Source organism: Lactuca serriola, chromosome 3, assembly GCF_051521515.1.
Source record: "Lactuca serriola cultivar US96UC23 chromosome 3, Lser_US96UC23_V15, whole genome shotgun sequence".
NCBI lineage: Eukaryota > Viridiplantae > Streptophyta > Magnoliopsida > Asterales > Asteraceae > Lactuca > Lactuca serriola.
The window spans coordinates 222,177,023-222,190,617 of record NC_136410.1 but is presented as its reverse complement, the minus strand read 5'-3'; the positions used below and the strand labels follow the sequence as shown (position 1 = coordinate 222,190,617).

The 13,595-nt window shown below is 37.6% G+C and overlaps 1 pseudogene; it reads right to left on the bottom strand.

Annotated features, from left to right (window-relative positions):
• Positions 1-239: 239 nt before the first annotated feature.
• On the bottom strand, positions 240-8,743 carry LOC145096049 (uncharacterized; annotated as a pseudogene).
• Positions 8,744-13,595: the final 4,852 nt, after the last annotated feature.

Sequence of the window (13,595 nt, the reverse complement as noted above, 5' to 3'; positions counted from 1 at the left end):
AACAAATGTTCACAACCAGTAAGAAATCTAAACACTAGAAGTTTCACAGTGATTGTTGATTCCTATAAACTCAAATGTGAGATGAGAGGCTTGTTCACAACTAGTAAGAAATACTAAGTAGAAAGAAACAAATTGATGATATTACTTGGTCAAGGAGGAAAACAACAAGAAATGGTACATAGAAAAAATATATATTTATTTAGAATTAAATAAAAAAATATAATGATAATAGTTTGATATTAAATTATGCTATCCTTGTGAACATTTGTGCTTGTGTCATTGCATGCCTGCAACACCAATGGTAGAAAAGTTTCATAGTATATGTAACAAGATATAAAATTATAATTTTTTTAAAATAAAAATACTAAAGTAACAAAAGAATTAAAAAAAGCTTACTTTAGAGCTACATCTCCACAATGCTCTGCCATGTCATCAAATATGCAAATTGCTATTCTTTTCTCCTCATAGGTCCTATCCTTGCCCTAAATTTAAAATGCAAGTCTTATTTTTAATATTTGTATAAAAACTAAAAAATAAAAAATAATTATTTAAAAAAATATAATTAATGTTACTCAATACTCACCCAGAATGGCATCAAGTAAGGCAATAGTTCATCAAAAAGAGGCAGAAATGGGGTCTTGAAAGTCTTGAGTAGAATACCCAAACAATCACCAACCTAGATTTAACAAAAAAGAAAATATTATGAATAATTTATTAAGATAAACAGATTTATAAATAATAGATTATATAATATAAGAGCATATACTTGATCAAAAAGTTCTTCCTCTTGTTTGTTTTCTTCTTTCAACATTTCCCCTTCTTCTGCATCAAAGTCCTCTGTTTTGACTCTTTCACCCCTTTCATTTCTTCTTGCTGAGCTGGCAGTAATCACCTATTTGATCTTTTCAACAATGCTTCTAGCTTGATTTTCATCTAAAAGGGGCCCACAAAATTTTTGCACATTCCTTGATTGAATCAATCATACTTGAGCAAATTTCAGTCTCAGGTTCCTAAAAGACAAAATCCAGTAAATAAAGATTCATATGAGCAAACATAAGTCAACAAATAGGGGGAATGACGAAGATAACCTTGTGAAGAGCCTTTACTAAAGCTGGTATGATATAGTTTGACAACGGTTTACATATGACTCATTGCGACCCTGAGATTGCTCCTTTTCAACAGCTAGTTTTGCTGAACGAATAACCTCAGGCATAGCTAAAAAGTCAAAGAAAAAGTCAACACTCAGAAAGAAAATAAAAAAATAACAGTTAAAGTTATCAGAGGTAAAAGAGGTATTTTATTTCACCTGAAACTGCATCCTTCCTAACTTCTTCATGGAAATAGAATTTAAGAAGTGGTACTAATGTTGGTGCAACCTGTCTTTTATTAAAAAGTTAAGCTAGTTTTTTTCAAATGTTAAAAGACAAGAAAGGGTAAAAGAGGAATTTCATTTCACCTGATCAATCCATGGGAAAAACCCTTCTTTTAATTCATCAGCATAGCAACACCAAAGGGGTAAAATGCTCATTAACTCTCTTATCTCCAAGTGTAGCTTTCTCCTCAAGGACGCTAGTTTTGATCCCTATTCTTTTATCTCCAAGTGTAATACTCTCAATGCTGCAATATCAAAGGGTAAAATGGTCATTAACTCTCATTCAAGCATTTAATTTATTAAAAATCACACTTTTCATCATCAGACTTGTCAATATCATCATCTGAATCATCAACAGAAGTAATTGTAACATCTGGTTTAAGTTGAACAGAATGAAGCAATGGTGGCATCACAACATTCATGTAAGGGAGAAAATCTTGCCCTAGGCACTTGCAGAGTCTTGCCCATGCCTACAACAAAAATATATAATTATAAATTTATAATCTTTAACTCAATTATTTTTAAAAGAGTACGTTTAATAACAGAAAAAGAAAAGAAGCATACAATTTGCTTTATCAGTTGCATTCATGAGTATAGCTTTCAAGTAAGGCAGAACTGTATCCTAATACTTTTGAAAATGCTCCTGTAAAATCATAAACTATGTTAGAACCAATTTAAAGAAAATAAACAAGTTGGTGAGAGAATATGAAGATGAATAATACCTGAGATGAATCAGCAACAGATGCCAAAACAGTCAAAGCTCCCTCTTACACCATCTGCTTTGGATTCTGGAAATACAAAAATGATTCAGTATTCATATATTCATATCTTTTAAGGTTACTACAAAATTATTTATACCTGTAAAAGTACAATTAATTTCCCCACAATCCCATCCAAGTAAGGTTGTAGAAGTTTTGATGTACAATTTTCACTGAAGTTGAGCACTGCTGAACTCGATTTCGAAATCGATTTAACTTCAAACAAAGGTTCGCTCGTAATTGAATGTGTCACTGATTGGTTCGCAAGTCGACACTTTCGTTCGGAGTTTTGCAATTGAAATCTGAAATCAGTCACACTAATCTGAATCAAAATTCAGATGTTCGTGTTCTTGGCTCGCTGAATTGTCATTAGATTCGCTGTTCACGGTCTCGGAATTAGAGGAAATTACTTTTGTTTTCTGGGTTTAATCGATTCGCAGGTTTGGTAAATATTCTTCGTTGGTATCTTTCATGGAGTATGGGATCGGAGGTTTGTAGTTGGTGGTCTAATTTTGACATTCCAAAGTATGAACAGTGCCTGAAAAACAAGCATACATGATACAACAATGAAATCCACAAATACATATCGAAAGATAAAAAAACTTATCATTACTCATTAGTAGTATCTTTACTAACCTGAACTCGTGGATTATGGAAATCATCCATTGTTGAAGCTAGTGATGGAAGAACAAGATGATGATATTGGTTTTGCAAGTCTGTGCCCAAGTCTCTCTCTCTTTCTCTCTCTCTCTCTCTTTGGGAGAGTTCAATTTCACCCTTTATTTCCACCGTAGACGCCACCTATTAAGGGTTCGCGGATGATGAATTTATGAAAATGGTGAATTTCCCTTTTCTGTGACCGATGTCATGAACAACATTTGTTACAGCCGCCTTCGATCCTAGATTGTCCTTGAATCTCTTAAGAGTTCCTAGCCCGATAATGATCTCGATTCCAGATCCTTTGAAAGCTTTGTGAACTTCATGATCGGCGTCGTAGATTGAAAGAAATGAGGAGTGGTGATGATATTAGGGTTTTTTTAGGTATTGATAAGTGAGAGAGAAGAACTATGGAAATAAGGCAGAGGATAAAATGGCGGCCTTTCAAAAATTTGGGATTTTCGTTTCCCCCCAAGCTGCAAAGAAGAAAACGCGCCTTTCATTAAATAAAATATCAAGCGACATCTCTACACGACACTCATTTTAACATAGGTGCCCTCCGTGTTTTTTATTTTTTTTATTGGACACTAATTTTAGGGCGCGGAAAAATACGTGTCGTCTATGCTTCATTTTTTAATAAAACGGACATTATTTTTAGGGCACCTAAAAATGCGTATCGTCAATCACTGCGTGTCATTAAAGGCTATTTTTCTAGTAGTGGTTCTTTCATTCGTACCTACCTAGTGTACAACCTTCAGTCTTGTAGTTATAACCAAAGTCTCCTAGAGGGAGAGCGAGAGTTTGTGTATAGATCTATACGGGGTTGACAACCCCGCACCTGAGCTGTTCGGTACTGCTAGACTAGGCCAGTCTAGGGTGACAAATGTATTACCTTACAAGCGACGTCTGAAAAACGTCATGACAGGCAAATCAGTCATATCAAACATGGTTATAACGACTCACATAGAAATTAACTCCACTGTAAAATTTACGGAATATATATATATATATATATATATATATATATATATATATATATATATATATATATATATATATATATATATATATATATATATATATCTGCAGCTACAACACTTTTACCGACAAAAAATATCGGATTTTCTGGGAAACTTAAATTATACATTACCTTCTACTTACAACATAAAATATAGTATGTTTCTTGAATACTCTCTTTATATATTTTCAAAACAGAAAACACACATGCTTTAATACAAGATTTGATACAAAACGTTCAAACCATTTTTACAGAAAATATCGAATTTTATGGCGATTACAAAGTGATACAAACTTTTCATACATATATGCTTATGAACTCACCAACATTATATATGTTGACCATTTTCAAAATAACTTGTATTCTCAGGAAATCATTAAGCGGGTTGATCTTCAAGAACTCATGGATTTTGTTGTACTTTTGTTATCATCGTACACTTATATTTTGGGAATGTAATTTGTAATCAAACACACTGATGTAAACAATGACGGTTGTATTATTGTATGTGTGATGATGATGTTGTCTTGATTCAATTATTTACACCGTGATGATATTACAAGATGAAGTCACCCAACCCCCCGGACGTTTCCGCCGTTCCGGTTCGGGGGTGTGACATCCCATCATCGCTACCATCTGAAAACGGAATGAGCCCTAGCGTTCCTCTAAAACATCTATGAAACCCTCCTTGATCGTGTTGAAGATTACAGGAGTCTGCTCAAGAATAGTGTGGGTAATCTTTGACGAAATGAACTCGTGTATTTGATCATCCAACTGTCCTGCTCCAGAACCCGAACCTGAACCCTTACCAGCACCATAACCACTACGAGGTATTCCTCAAGTGACCACCATACTAAGAATAGACCATTAAAACTATAAGAACACACACATATATAAACATTGAGGGATCCCATCTACAAGCTTCTTAGTATTATCACAACTTTCCTTGACTCAAGTACGGATCCTCTGCTTTCAGTAGTATGGGTCCATACTACCTTCCACATATATTCGTACTTTCCTCAAGGATTGCTTCGAATCCTCCAAGTCACTCCCTTATCCATACATACAATCCTCAACAAGACAAGGCTCCTAGCACTAAATCTCTTCCTAGGTTTTCCTAGGGAACTACCACGCTACTCCTCGCCATCAGCTACCGAAGGAACCCCCTAACACCCTCTAACTAGCTCATGAATACAATTAAATATCATCGACACCAAATAACTCTTCGAATGAAAGGTCTCACACTAGAACGGTTGGACTCAAACAAGAGCTGCGCAATAAAGTTAAAACCTAAACTTCTAAAATTATTTAGTCTCAATAATATGTAACTTAGCATATTCACTTACTAGTTAGCCGAAGTTACAGGGAACTCCTAAAAGCACAAAGCAAGCAACATTGAAGAATCGAGTAATCAGAAGAATCGTAACCTAAACAGGGCATCCTATCACTGATTGATCAGTACTAGCATGCAAGCCACAAGATCATACAGTAGGCATATAAAACATCTCTCCTAGAATTCTATCATGCAAATCCTAAGTAGATGCTTAGCCCTAAACAAGCATGTGATTCACAAACTCACAAATCTAAGCATATCATAAAACAAGTATGGGTATTTTAGGAAAACTTTCTTGAGCTCGGTCGATTGCATGCACCACACTCCTTTTCTTTTATTAGAAAACTCTTTTATCAAACATTTCCTTTTGAAAAATATACCAAACCCTCAATTTGAGTTTAGACACACCTGAGAGTATGCCTGAATCCCTCAAACCAAGGCTCTGATACCAACTTATAATGTCGCAAAAATCAAAACCAAAATGATGAGAATAAAACTCATATCGATTAGATCTTTTACAGGTAAAGGATGAAGATCAAACAAAACAAACACAATAATATGATGAACACATAATAGAATCAACGATGTGCTTATGATTCAAATATAGTCACGCCTCAGCTGAGCTCGATGAAGAACTTCCACTGTAGAGGCGAGCTAGGGTTTACAAAAACTCAATGAGAAAAATAATTAAAAGCGTTAACTACAAAGACTGCATGCATGCAACTTAAATACTAAACCCTAGAATAAAACATTCATGGTTGGACAGGACCAAACCGGCAACCAAAATTGGGCTAAGGACCGAGCCCATGACGCAACACTATAAACCCAACAATCTCCCCCTTTGCGTCAAATGAGGTGAGAGATCACTTTCTTTGAGTTGGCATCATAGTTTTTACCACCTTGAATAACCGAGGGATGATAGCAAGAAGAGTCTACCGAAATTAAATGTACCATCTCAGCATATCAGTAAACATCTTCTTGTCGGTTGCAATGTTCTGATCACACTTCTGAATAATCTCCAAAATGTGCTCCATGCAAGCAGTTGAGAAGAGGTGTTTGTCAACAAGAGCGAACATGCATTTATGTCCTTCGCCTATGATGAACATCACAGTGTGGTACTTCGAATCAATCTTGCCCTTGACCATTGTATTAACATTACCTGCTCTGCCCATAGTTTTGATCGTGGTTCGCTTGTGAATGGCGGAGGCAATCTCTTGGTCCGTCTTCGCTACCTAGTGAATGTAGCATACAAGCATTTGCTTAAGATGGTCAATGATCGGATGATACTCCTATAGATTTGACAGTAAGATATTGTTGAGGAGTATCTAGTCATGGGGTTTGAGGTTCGGTAGATCAGCAAGGGTGAAGTTATGAGCCAAGCCTTCAGAGCCTCGAGTCACTTTGAATTTCACATTAACAAACTTCCCTGGTAAATAGGGCTTCAGAACCTTGACAGTTGTAATTTTCTTCGAACTTCAGGTCAAGTACTGGGGTTGAACAAACTCTAGGTTAAATTCCAATAGTTCCCGATCCACCTTCGGGTCTGGAGATGGGATGGCAACAGTCGAGTTGAAGCAGTGAAAGATGAATGCCTTTCGCGTGATCGGCATGTCAAACTGTGCATCCTTGTAGTTGTCAAGCCCGAACGACATCACAGGATCAAGCCAATGTGTGCTTGGCTCATCAATGGCACAACTTTGAAGCCAATCAAGAGTCCATTCAGGAAAAATAGACTTTTTCTTTTCTAGGAGCTCCTTTTCCTTTTGCTTCTGCTCCAGCTCAACCTTTTGTTTCTTAAACCTTTCTTCAAGCTCTTTATCAGAAGGTTTTGTTTTCTGAAAAGGCTATTCGGGACTTTCACCATAAACATCTCCCTCATTATCAGTGTCATCCTCCCCAATTTTCTTCTTCTTCTTGTCTTTATTACTGACCGAAGCTTCATTATCCTTCGGTTCAGCAGTTGGTTTCGATTCAGGAGGAGGTTGAGTTTTTGCTGCCTTCTCTCCCCCTTGTTTTGGCTGGACGCCAGTCACCGGAACACCCTCGATACGACTAAGAATGTCCAGCGCAGGTTGAAGTTTGTCAGCCAAATGCCTGCGAATGGTGATGGTAATGATGGGATCATGGGCTTCAAGAAGGTGAAGTAAGATGGAGTGAACAATAGCAGAAGAGCTTCGTATAACCTCCCTCTCAGACTTCAAGTCATTGAGTTCAGCTATTGCAGTATGAAGTTTGAGATTCTGCATCTTCAGCTGAGAGGTTCTTTTGTCGAGTTCATCCATGATGCGATTTTCAACTGCCAACTCTTCCTCCAATTGAGTCAATCGATCATTGACATTGTTGTGAAGAGTGACATTGGCTGCCTCGATTGCTTGACGAGCAGCTTCAAGGTTGGACCGTTCAGCTTGAAGAGAACGCTGAAGGTTATCAAACGATACGTTCACAGTTTGAGAATTTTTCTAAGTTGCTGCCTGCAATGAATCCAAAAATAAGTGAGCCTCAGAAATTAATTTATCGACTTTTGCGGTCGCTTCTTTGCCCTCCTTTGTGGAAGCCTCAACAATGAGTGAGGCTTTTTGGCATTGTGAAGTGGAGGCGTCTATAGCCTTAGCTGTAGTAGAAAGGGAGGCATTGTGTTCTTGGACTACAGAGGAGAACAAAGCCTTTAAAGCAGCATCAGAATAAGCCCCAAATGAAGAGGAGGAAAGCAGTTGATTGAGTTTGTCGTGGACTGCTTTGAGATGACCGGTTCATCGTCCTCTTCATCACTCTGTACACGGTAAGGACTGAAATAAGTCGAATCAAATTCCAAGTCCTCACCGCCTAGAACTGGGGTGGTGTGAGTAGATGGTATAGGTGATAAAGGTTTGGTAGTGGCAGGAGGTTCGGTTGTTACTGGTGGTTCGGTTGTAACAGGTGGGGTGGGAGCTGTAGAATGAGGCCCTGTAGTAGTGGTGGTAGTGGTTGTGTATGTGAAGATTGGAGTATGGTTGGGAGTAGTGGTTGATGGTTGAGAAGTAGGGATAGGAAATATTGGAGGGATGGATACTGGGATAGTAACAGGTGGAGGAGAAGGAGGTGGGGAGCAAACTGGAATTTCTGGGGTACGCGAGTGAGGCAGGGTATCACCACGACCCGAAGCCTCATCGTTAGAGCTTTCGCTTTCAGATTCTGAAGGTGGAGCAAATTTATGTTTGGGAGGAACATACTCTGAGTCTGAATCGCTTGAAGATTGGAGTATGAGTCTCCGAGCTGGCTTCTTCTACTTCTTTGGCTGAGGTTGTGACGGAGCAGCCTTGTCAGACTTTCGCTTCTTAGGGGTTTGCCCCTTGGTTGTTTTAGTAACCCTCGTCTCCTTATGAGTCTCAGTTTTTTCCCCTTTTTGCTGGCTTGTCAGCCGCGTCAATGGAGCGAACCATGGCTAGCATGAGCTCCCTCGGACCCGAAGAAGGAATCTTCTTATATTGTTGCAAGACATTACTTGCTGCAGACACACAGGCAAGCATGGTGTCAGGAATGGATCCAATGAAGGAGTACTTGGTGGTATCTGTGACGATTATCTTGGTTGTGTGAAAGGTGCTGATGGAGGAGAGAAGAGAATCCGCCATGATTGGAACGTGAAGACGATCCAATCCCCACTTTGTGATGATTGAATAGTACCTGCCACACGATATTTCTGAGTGTCTTGAGGAAGAGTACAAGCTTGGGACTAATTGTTGCTAGATGATCGACCCATAGTCCAGATCTATCCCGTGATATAGACCGTACAGCACAGTCATGAATGACTTACTTGCTCCATCTGAGCCGGCGCTTCGCTCAGAGAGTCCTTTGAACAGTAGAGTAAATAGGCCATTCCATTGAGGAGGAAGGCAGGACTTCTTGAACTTGGTTATGGTGGTTAGGGTTTTAGTGTACCCCATTTGATAAAACCTTGAGAAGAGCTAACCAGTAGTGATCGATTCAGGGTTTACCAAGTTTGGTTCTTGAGAGAGACCAATTAGGGCATAGAAGCGGTTCTTGGAGATGGAAGTCTTCTCGTTGTGGATTTCAAAGTGAATCCTTTCAGTAGCTTTGTCGTAGTAAGCAGTGGAGTAGATGAGTGAGAGGCAGGACATGGGAACGACTTCGACTTTGGTCAGAGCATCGAAAAGAGGCGAGTATTTGAGACACTCGACGACATAGAGCATGTAGGGTTCATAGATGAAGGGAGTAAGATCGATGATCAGGTTTTGTTTAGGTTTGATGGTAAGAAGGGTTTGGTGTACAGAGGTATCATGAACTGAAGAAGAGTCTGCCATTGTAGAAGTTTGGAGAAGAAGATGATCAGTAAGAGGAATCGCCTTTGTTCTTTGAGAGAGTTTTGTAAGTGATAAAAGGGTAAAGTGGAGCGTGCCTTATCCTTTTATACGTACTAGTAGGAGAGAGAAAAATCTGACTAATATCTAGGATTTATTTGATAATTGCGCCTGATTTGATGGATGAATACCTTATTGGGATTAAAAATCTAATTGTAATTTGAAGAACAAGATGCGGAAAATAAGAACAAACACAAATAAAGAAGATTTGTCGAATGATCACTCAATTTATTCAAAACATGAGGAATAAATTACACTTTCAACATAGACTAAAGAATCTAACAATACATAAGAAACCTCACGTGGCGGCTACATTTTGCCTCACTCTTAACCCTAATAATGAATAATACATGACTATTTATAGGGAAAAGACAAGTCTTGGGCTTTTAACCTACACTTCAACAAAGGGGCCCATTGCCATCATCCATGGAGTGCTTTGAAACCCTACAATCTCCCCCTCAAAGTATGGAATGGATGACAATGCTTTAACCTCCAAAACAAGCATCTAGCTAATAAAAAGATCTTGTAACGAGGAATAGATGAAGCAATCCACGAATCTTGATTCTTCAATAGTCTTCAAACACGGGCTCTAGATATATAAATCAAGCACTGAAGTAATGTCTTTAAACTTCATTATCGAATGTAATCCCAAAAAAATCTTCATGAAAACCAAACCCGCCATAAAAACCTACTTCAGAACAAAGAAACTGCATCACTTCTTGTCTTTGAAGAGCTCCCCCTCCAAGTCACAATGATCTTCAAATAAGCTAATGATATAAGCCATCAAAAAAATATCATGTAACAACCCAAACTTTAAGATTTGTAATGCCACTTGATCGAGAAAATACTAGAAGTCGGAGATATAACAAGTCCTTAGCAGAGCTCGATAAAGAACTTCCATTGTAAAGGATACTTCTCTGTAAAAGTTTTAGCAGAGCTCGATGAAGAACTTCCACTGTAAAAGCTACCTTCATAATTCTACCACAAGCTTTATCAAAAATCTTCAACTTTGAGAAGTCACAAATCCAATTTCGAATGACCATACCAAATTCTCCCCCGATTTATAATCGAAACCGTTATTATAAAGTCTTCTTATGGTCATGAGAATGATCTTGAATAGATAAAAATTACTATGCTCCCCCGTGACAAAATGATATTTACAATAAAGTACAAAATCCGTAAAAAGTTGTGAAAATTGGACGTTATCACGAAAAACGACTTTCCGAACCGCCAAGACTTGATGGAATCATTATTTTTCTGTTTATGGAAAAAATATGTGCGTTAAAAATTCCAAAACTGTTCACCGGCCCTCAAAGTAGTAAACGTTTCTGAATATTGGGCCGACACTGTCACTTTCAAGAAACTTAGGGGCTGAAATTGTAATCATGCACCAATAAACCCCTTTATTTGAAGCAAAAACTAGAAATGATCCAAAAATACCAATCTATGAAAACAACAGGGACCAAAAATGCCTATTTGCTGAAGTTGCATGGACCTTGATGGAACATTAGTCATCTTCATCCCCAATATATGCGATTGATAAAAGAAGAAACGATACCACCATGATTTGTTCAATCGGTCTAAGCACAAGCAACTAAAACCAAGTTCGGTCCAAGATTCTTGATACAAAAACCATGTTCGGTCCGAAATCCAATAGTGCCATTGTTCATTCCAAGCGCTTTTGTTCCAAGTGCTACCAACCGAACTCAAGTTGATTCCCAGTTCGTTCCAAGTCCATTGATACAAAAGTGAAACCGAGCATCACGATGCGAACAAGGAGCGAAACCTTAGCCGAGCCGAATCACAGGTTCGCTTTCCCCTCTTTCGTTCCAAGTTTTAACAAACGAACCCAAGTTCGTTCCAGGTTCATTGTTTGAGCAATAACGAGTACGAGTCCAAGATCCAATGCCGAATCCTTGATCGTTCGCTCTGTTCGTCCATACCGATCAAACATAGCGCCAATACCGAGCCATGTTTCACATCCGAGTCACAATCGATTTTGACTATTCTGTTGACCAATGTTCGTCCCAATTTAGATCGATTCGTTCGCATTCAAACTGATTTCCTTGGTTCGCAGTGAGATCGTTCGTACCATGAGATACATAAATTTGTTTTTGACTTTTTTCTTGACTGGCAATTGCAAACTTATGATCATAATATTCCGATTAACCCCAATCATTCTAGACATAGGCTATTTCCGATAACAATCGTCCCAATTTTGACATTCAACTTTGACCATTAAAATCAAAACTTAGTTTTGTTCATCCAATCTTCATCTTTTCGTCACAGGTGGAGGAAATAGCAAAATATAACATCCATCCAATCGCTCTTTCAAAATCGATTTGCAGATTCAGTGAGTTAGACAAACTTGATACAATCATCGATGTCTGTTCTTGATGTTCGTCAAAGCACTCATGATCAATGACCCACACAATTAGGTTTTCAAATCAATCGATTGTAAAAAATAGGACTTTCAACCATAAGATTGTACAACAACTAACTCGATTTATCAAGTATTGATGACAAAATGAATCGAAAACGATAAACACTCTATAACACGAACTCAATAATTAAATCGATTACAAGAGTTTCTAATCGAACCTATGGAAAACGCAAACTTAATTATGAATTGATTAAAATACAGGAACATTTAATCGACATGTAGATGAACTCATCATTTGAATAAAGAGTTTGATTTTTGAATCCAGACTTTGCGATATCGACACTGATATAATTTCTAGATGATGAATAGTGGACGAAAGATTGGGCTAATAGAGAGAAAAGAATGAACAGAAAAGAATCAGATCTAAGGCCCAAAAACTAATGAATTTAATTTACGAAGCAAACAATTTATTTTAGACAAGCAATGATCAGATGCGGCTAAGAGAATGAATAGACACACCAAGAAAAACAAATATTCCAGATGAACAGAGAAATACCATAAAACTTCATGAACAGTGGAACGAACAAGAACTATGATTCCATACCGCCAAAACACCAATAATCTTCAATAACTCATGTAGAAAATCATTAAATCAAGAACCGATACTTCAAAAATCAATAGATCTTCAAAGACACGCTCTGATACCACTTGTTGGGATTAAAACCCTAATTGTGATTTAATGAACAAGATGCGGAAAATAAGAACAAACACAAATAAAGAAGATATGTCAAATGATCACTCGATTTATTCAAAACATGAGGAATAAATTACACTTTCAGCATAGACTAAAGAATCTAAGACTACATAAGAACCTCACGTGGCGGCTACATTTTGCCTCACTCTTAACCCTAATAATGAATAAAACATGACTATTTATAGGGAAAAGACAAGTCTTGGGCTTTTAACCTATACTTCATAAAGGGGCCCATTGCCATCATCCATGGAGTGCTTTGAAACCCTACATACCCGATGATGACGTAGGAAAGAGAAAGGATGTTTCCTTTTTGCATGTCATCCCATAAAATGTACTTTTTCAAATCGTCGAAACGATTGGATAACTGCTGAGTCACCCTTAACTTTATCCCAATCGTTACCCCATATTCCACATGAACCGGCATCGCTTTTTAACTTTATCGAGCATTGAAATACTTGATGAAACGAAGCTGGAACAATTAAATCACCATTAATAGAACCAGATTTTGGAAAATTAAAAGTTTTCGTGCAAGGAGTGTAAAAGATAAAGAAATAAAGCAAACTTTTTGGGATAATTTATGATGTCTAAAAAAGACATAAAGCAACTGATTCTGGCCACAAATCTCTTCCTTCAAAGTCAAGAGAGACTTTAAAGTGCTTGTGTGGCTTCCCATTAAATAACGATCAAGTACTTGTTAAGAAGTATTGAAAGGCATCTTTTAAATTAAAGCTTACGACGGGTGGCTTTCGCTTCAATTCATGATTTCGATACTTGATATAAGACTGAAACTGAACGAAGTACTTGTGAGATCAATGTGATCTGTTGAACAAGTAGGTAGGGAAGATATTTATTAACTGTTGGATAGGTGAGAAATCTCTAAAAAAAAATTAACTGGATCCTCGGGGAAGAAAAATTCTTGGTAATAGAAAGTTTCAGAAGAATTACTCAAAAAAATAAAATAAAAAGAG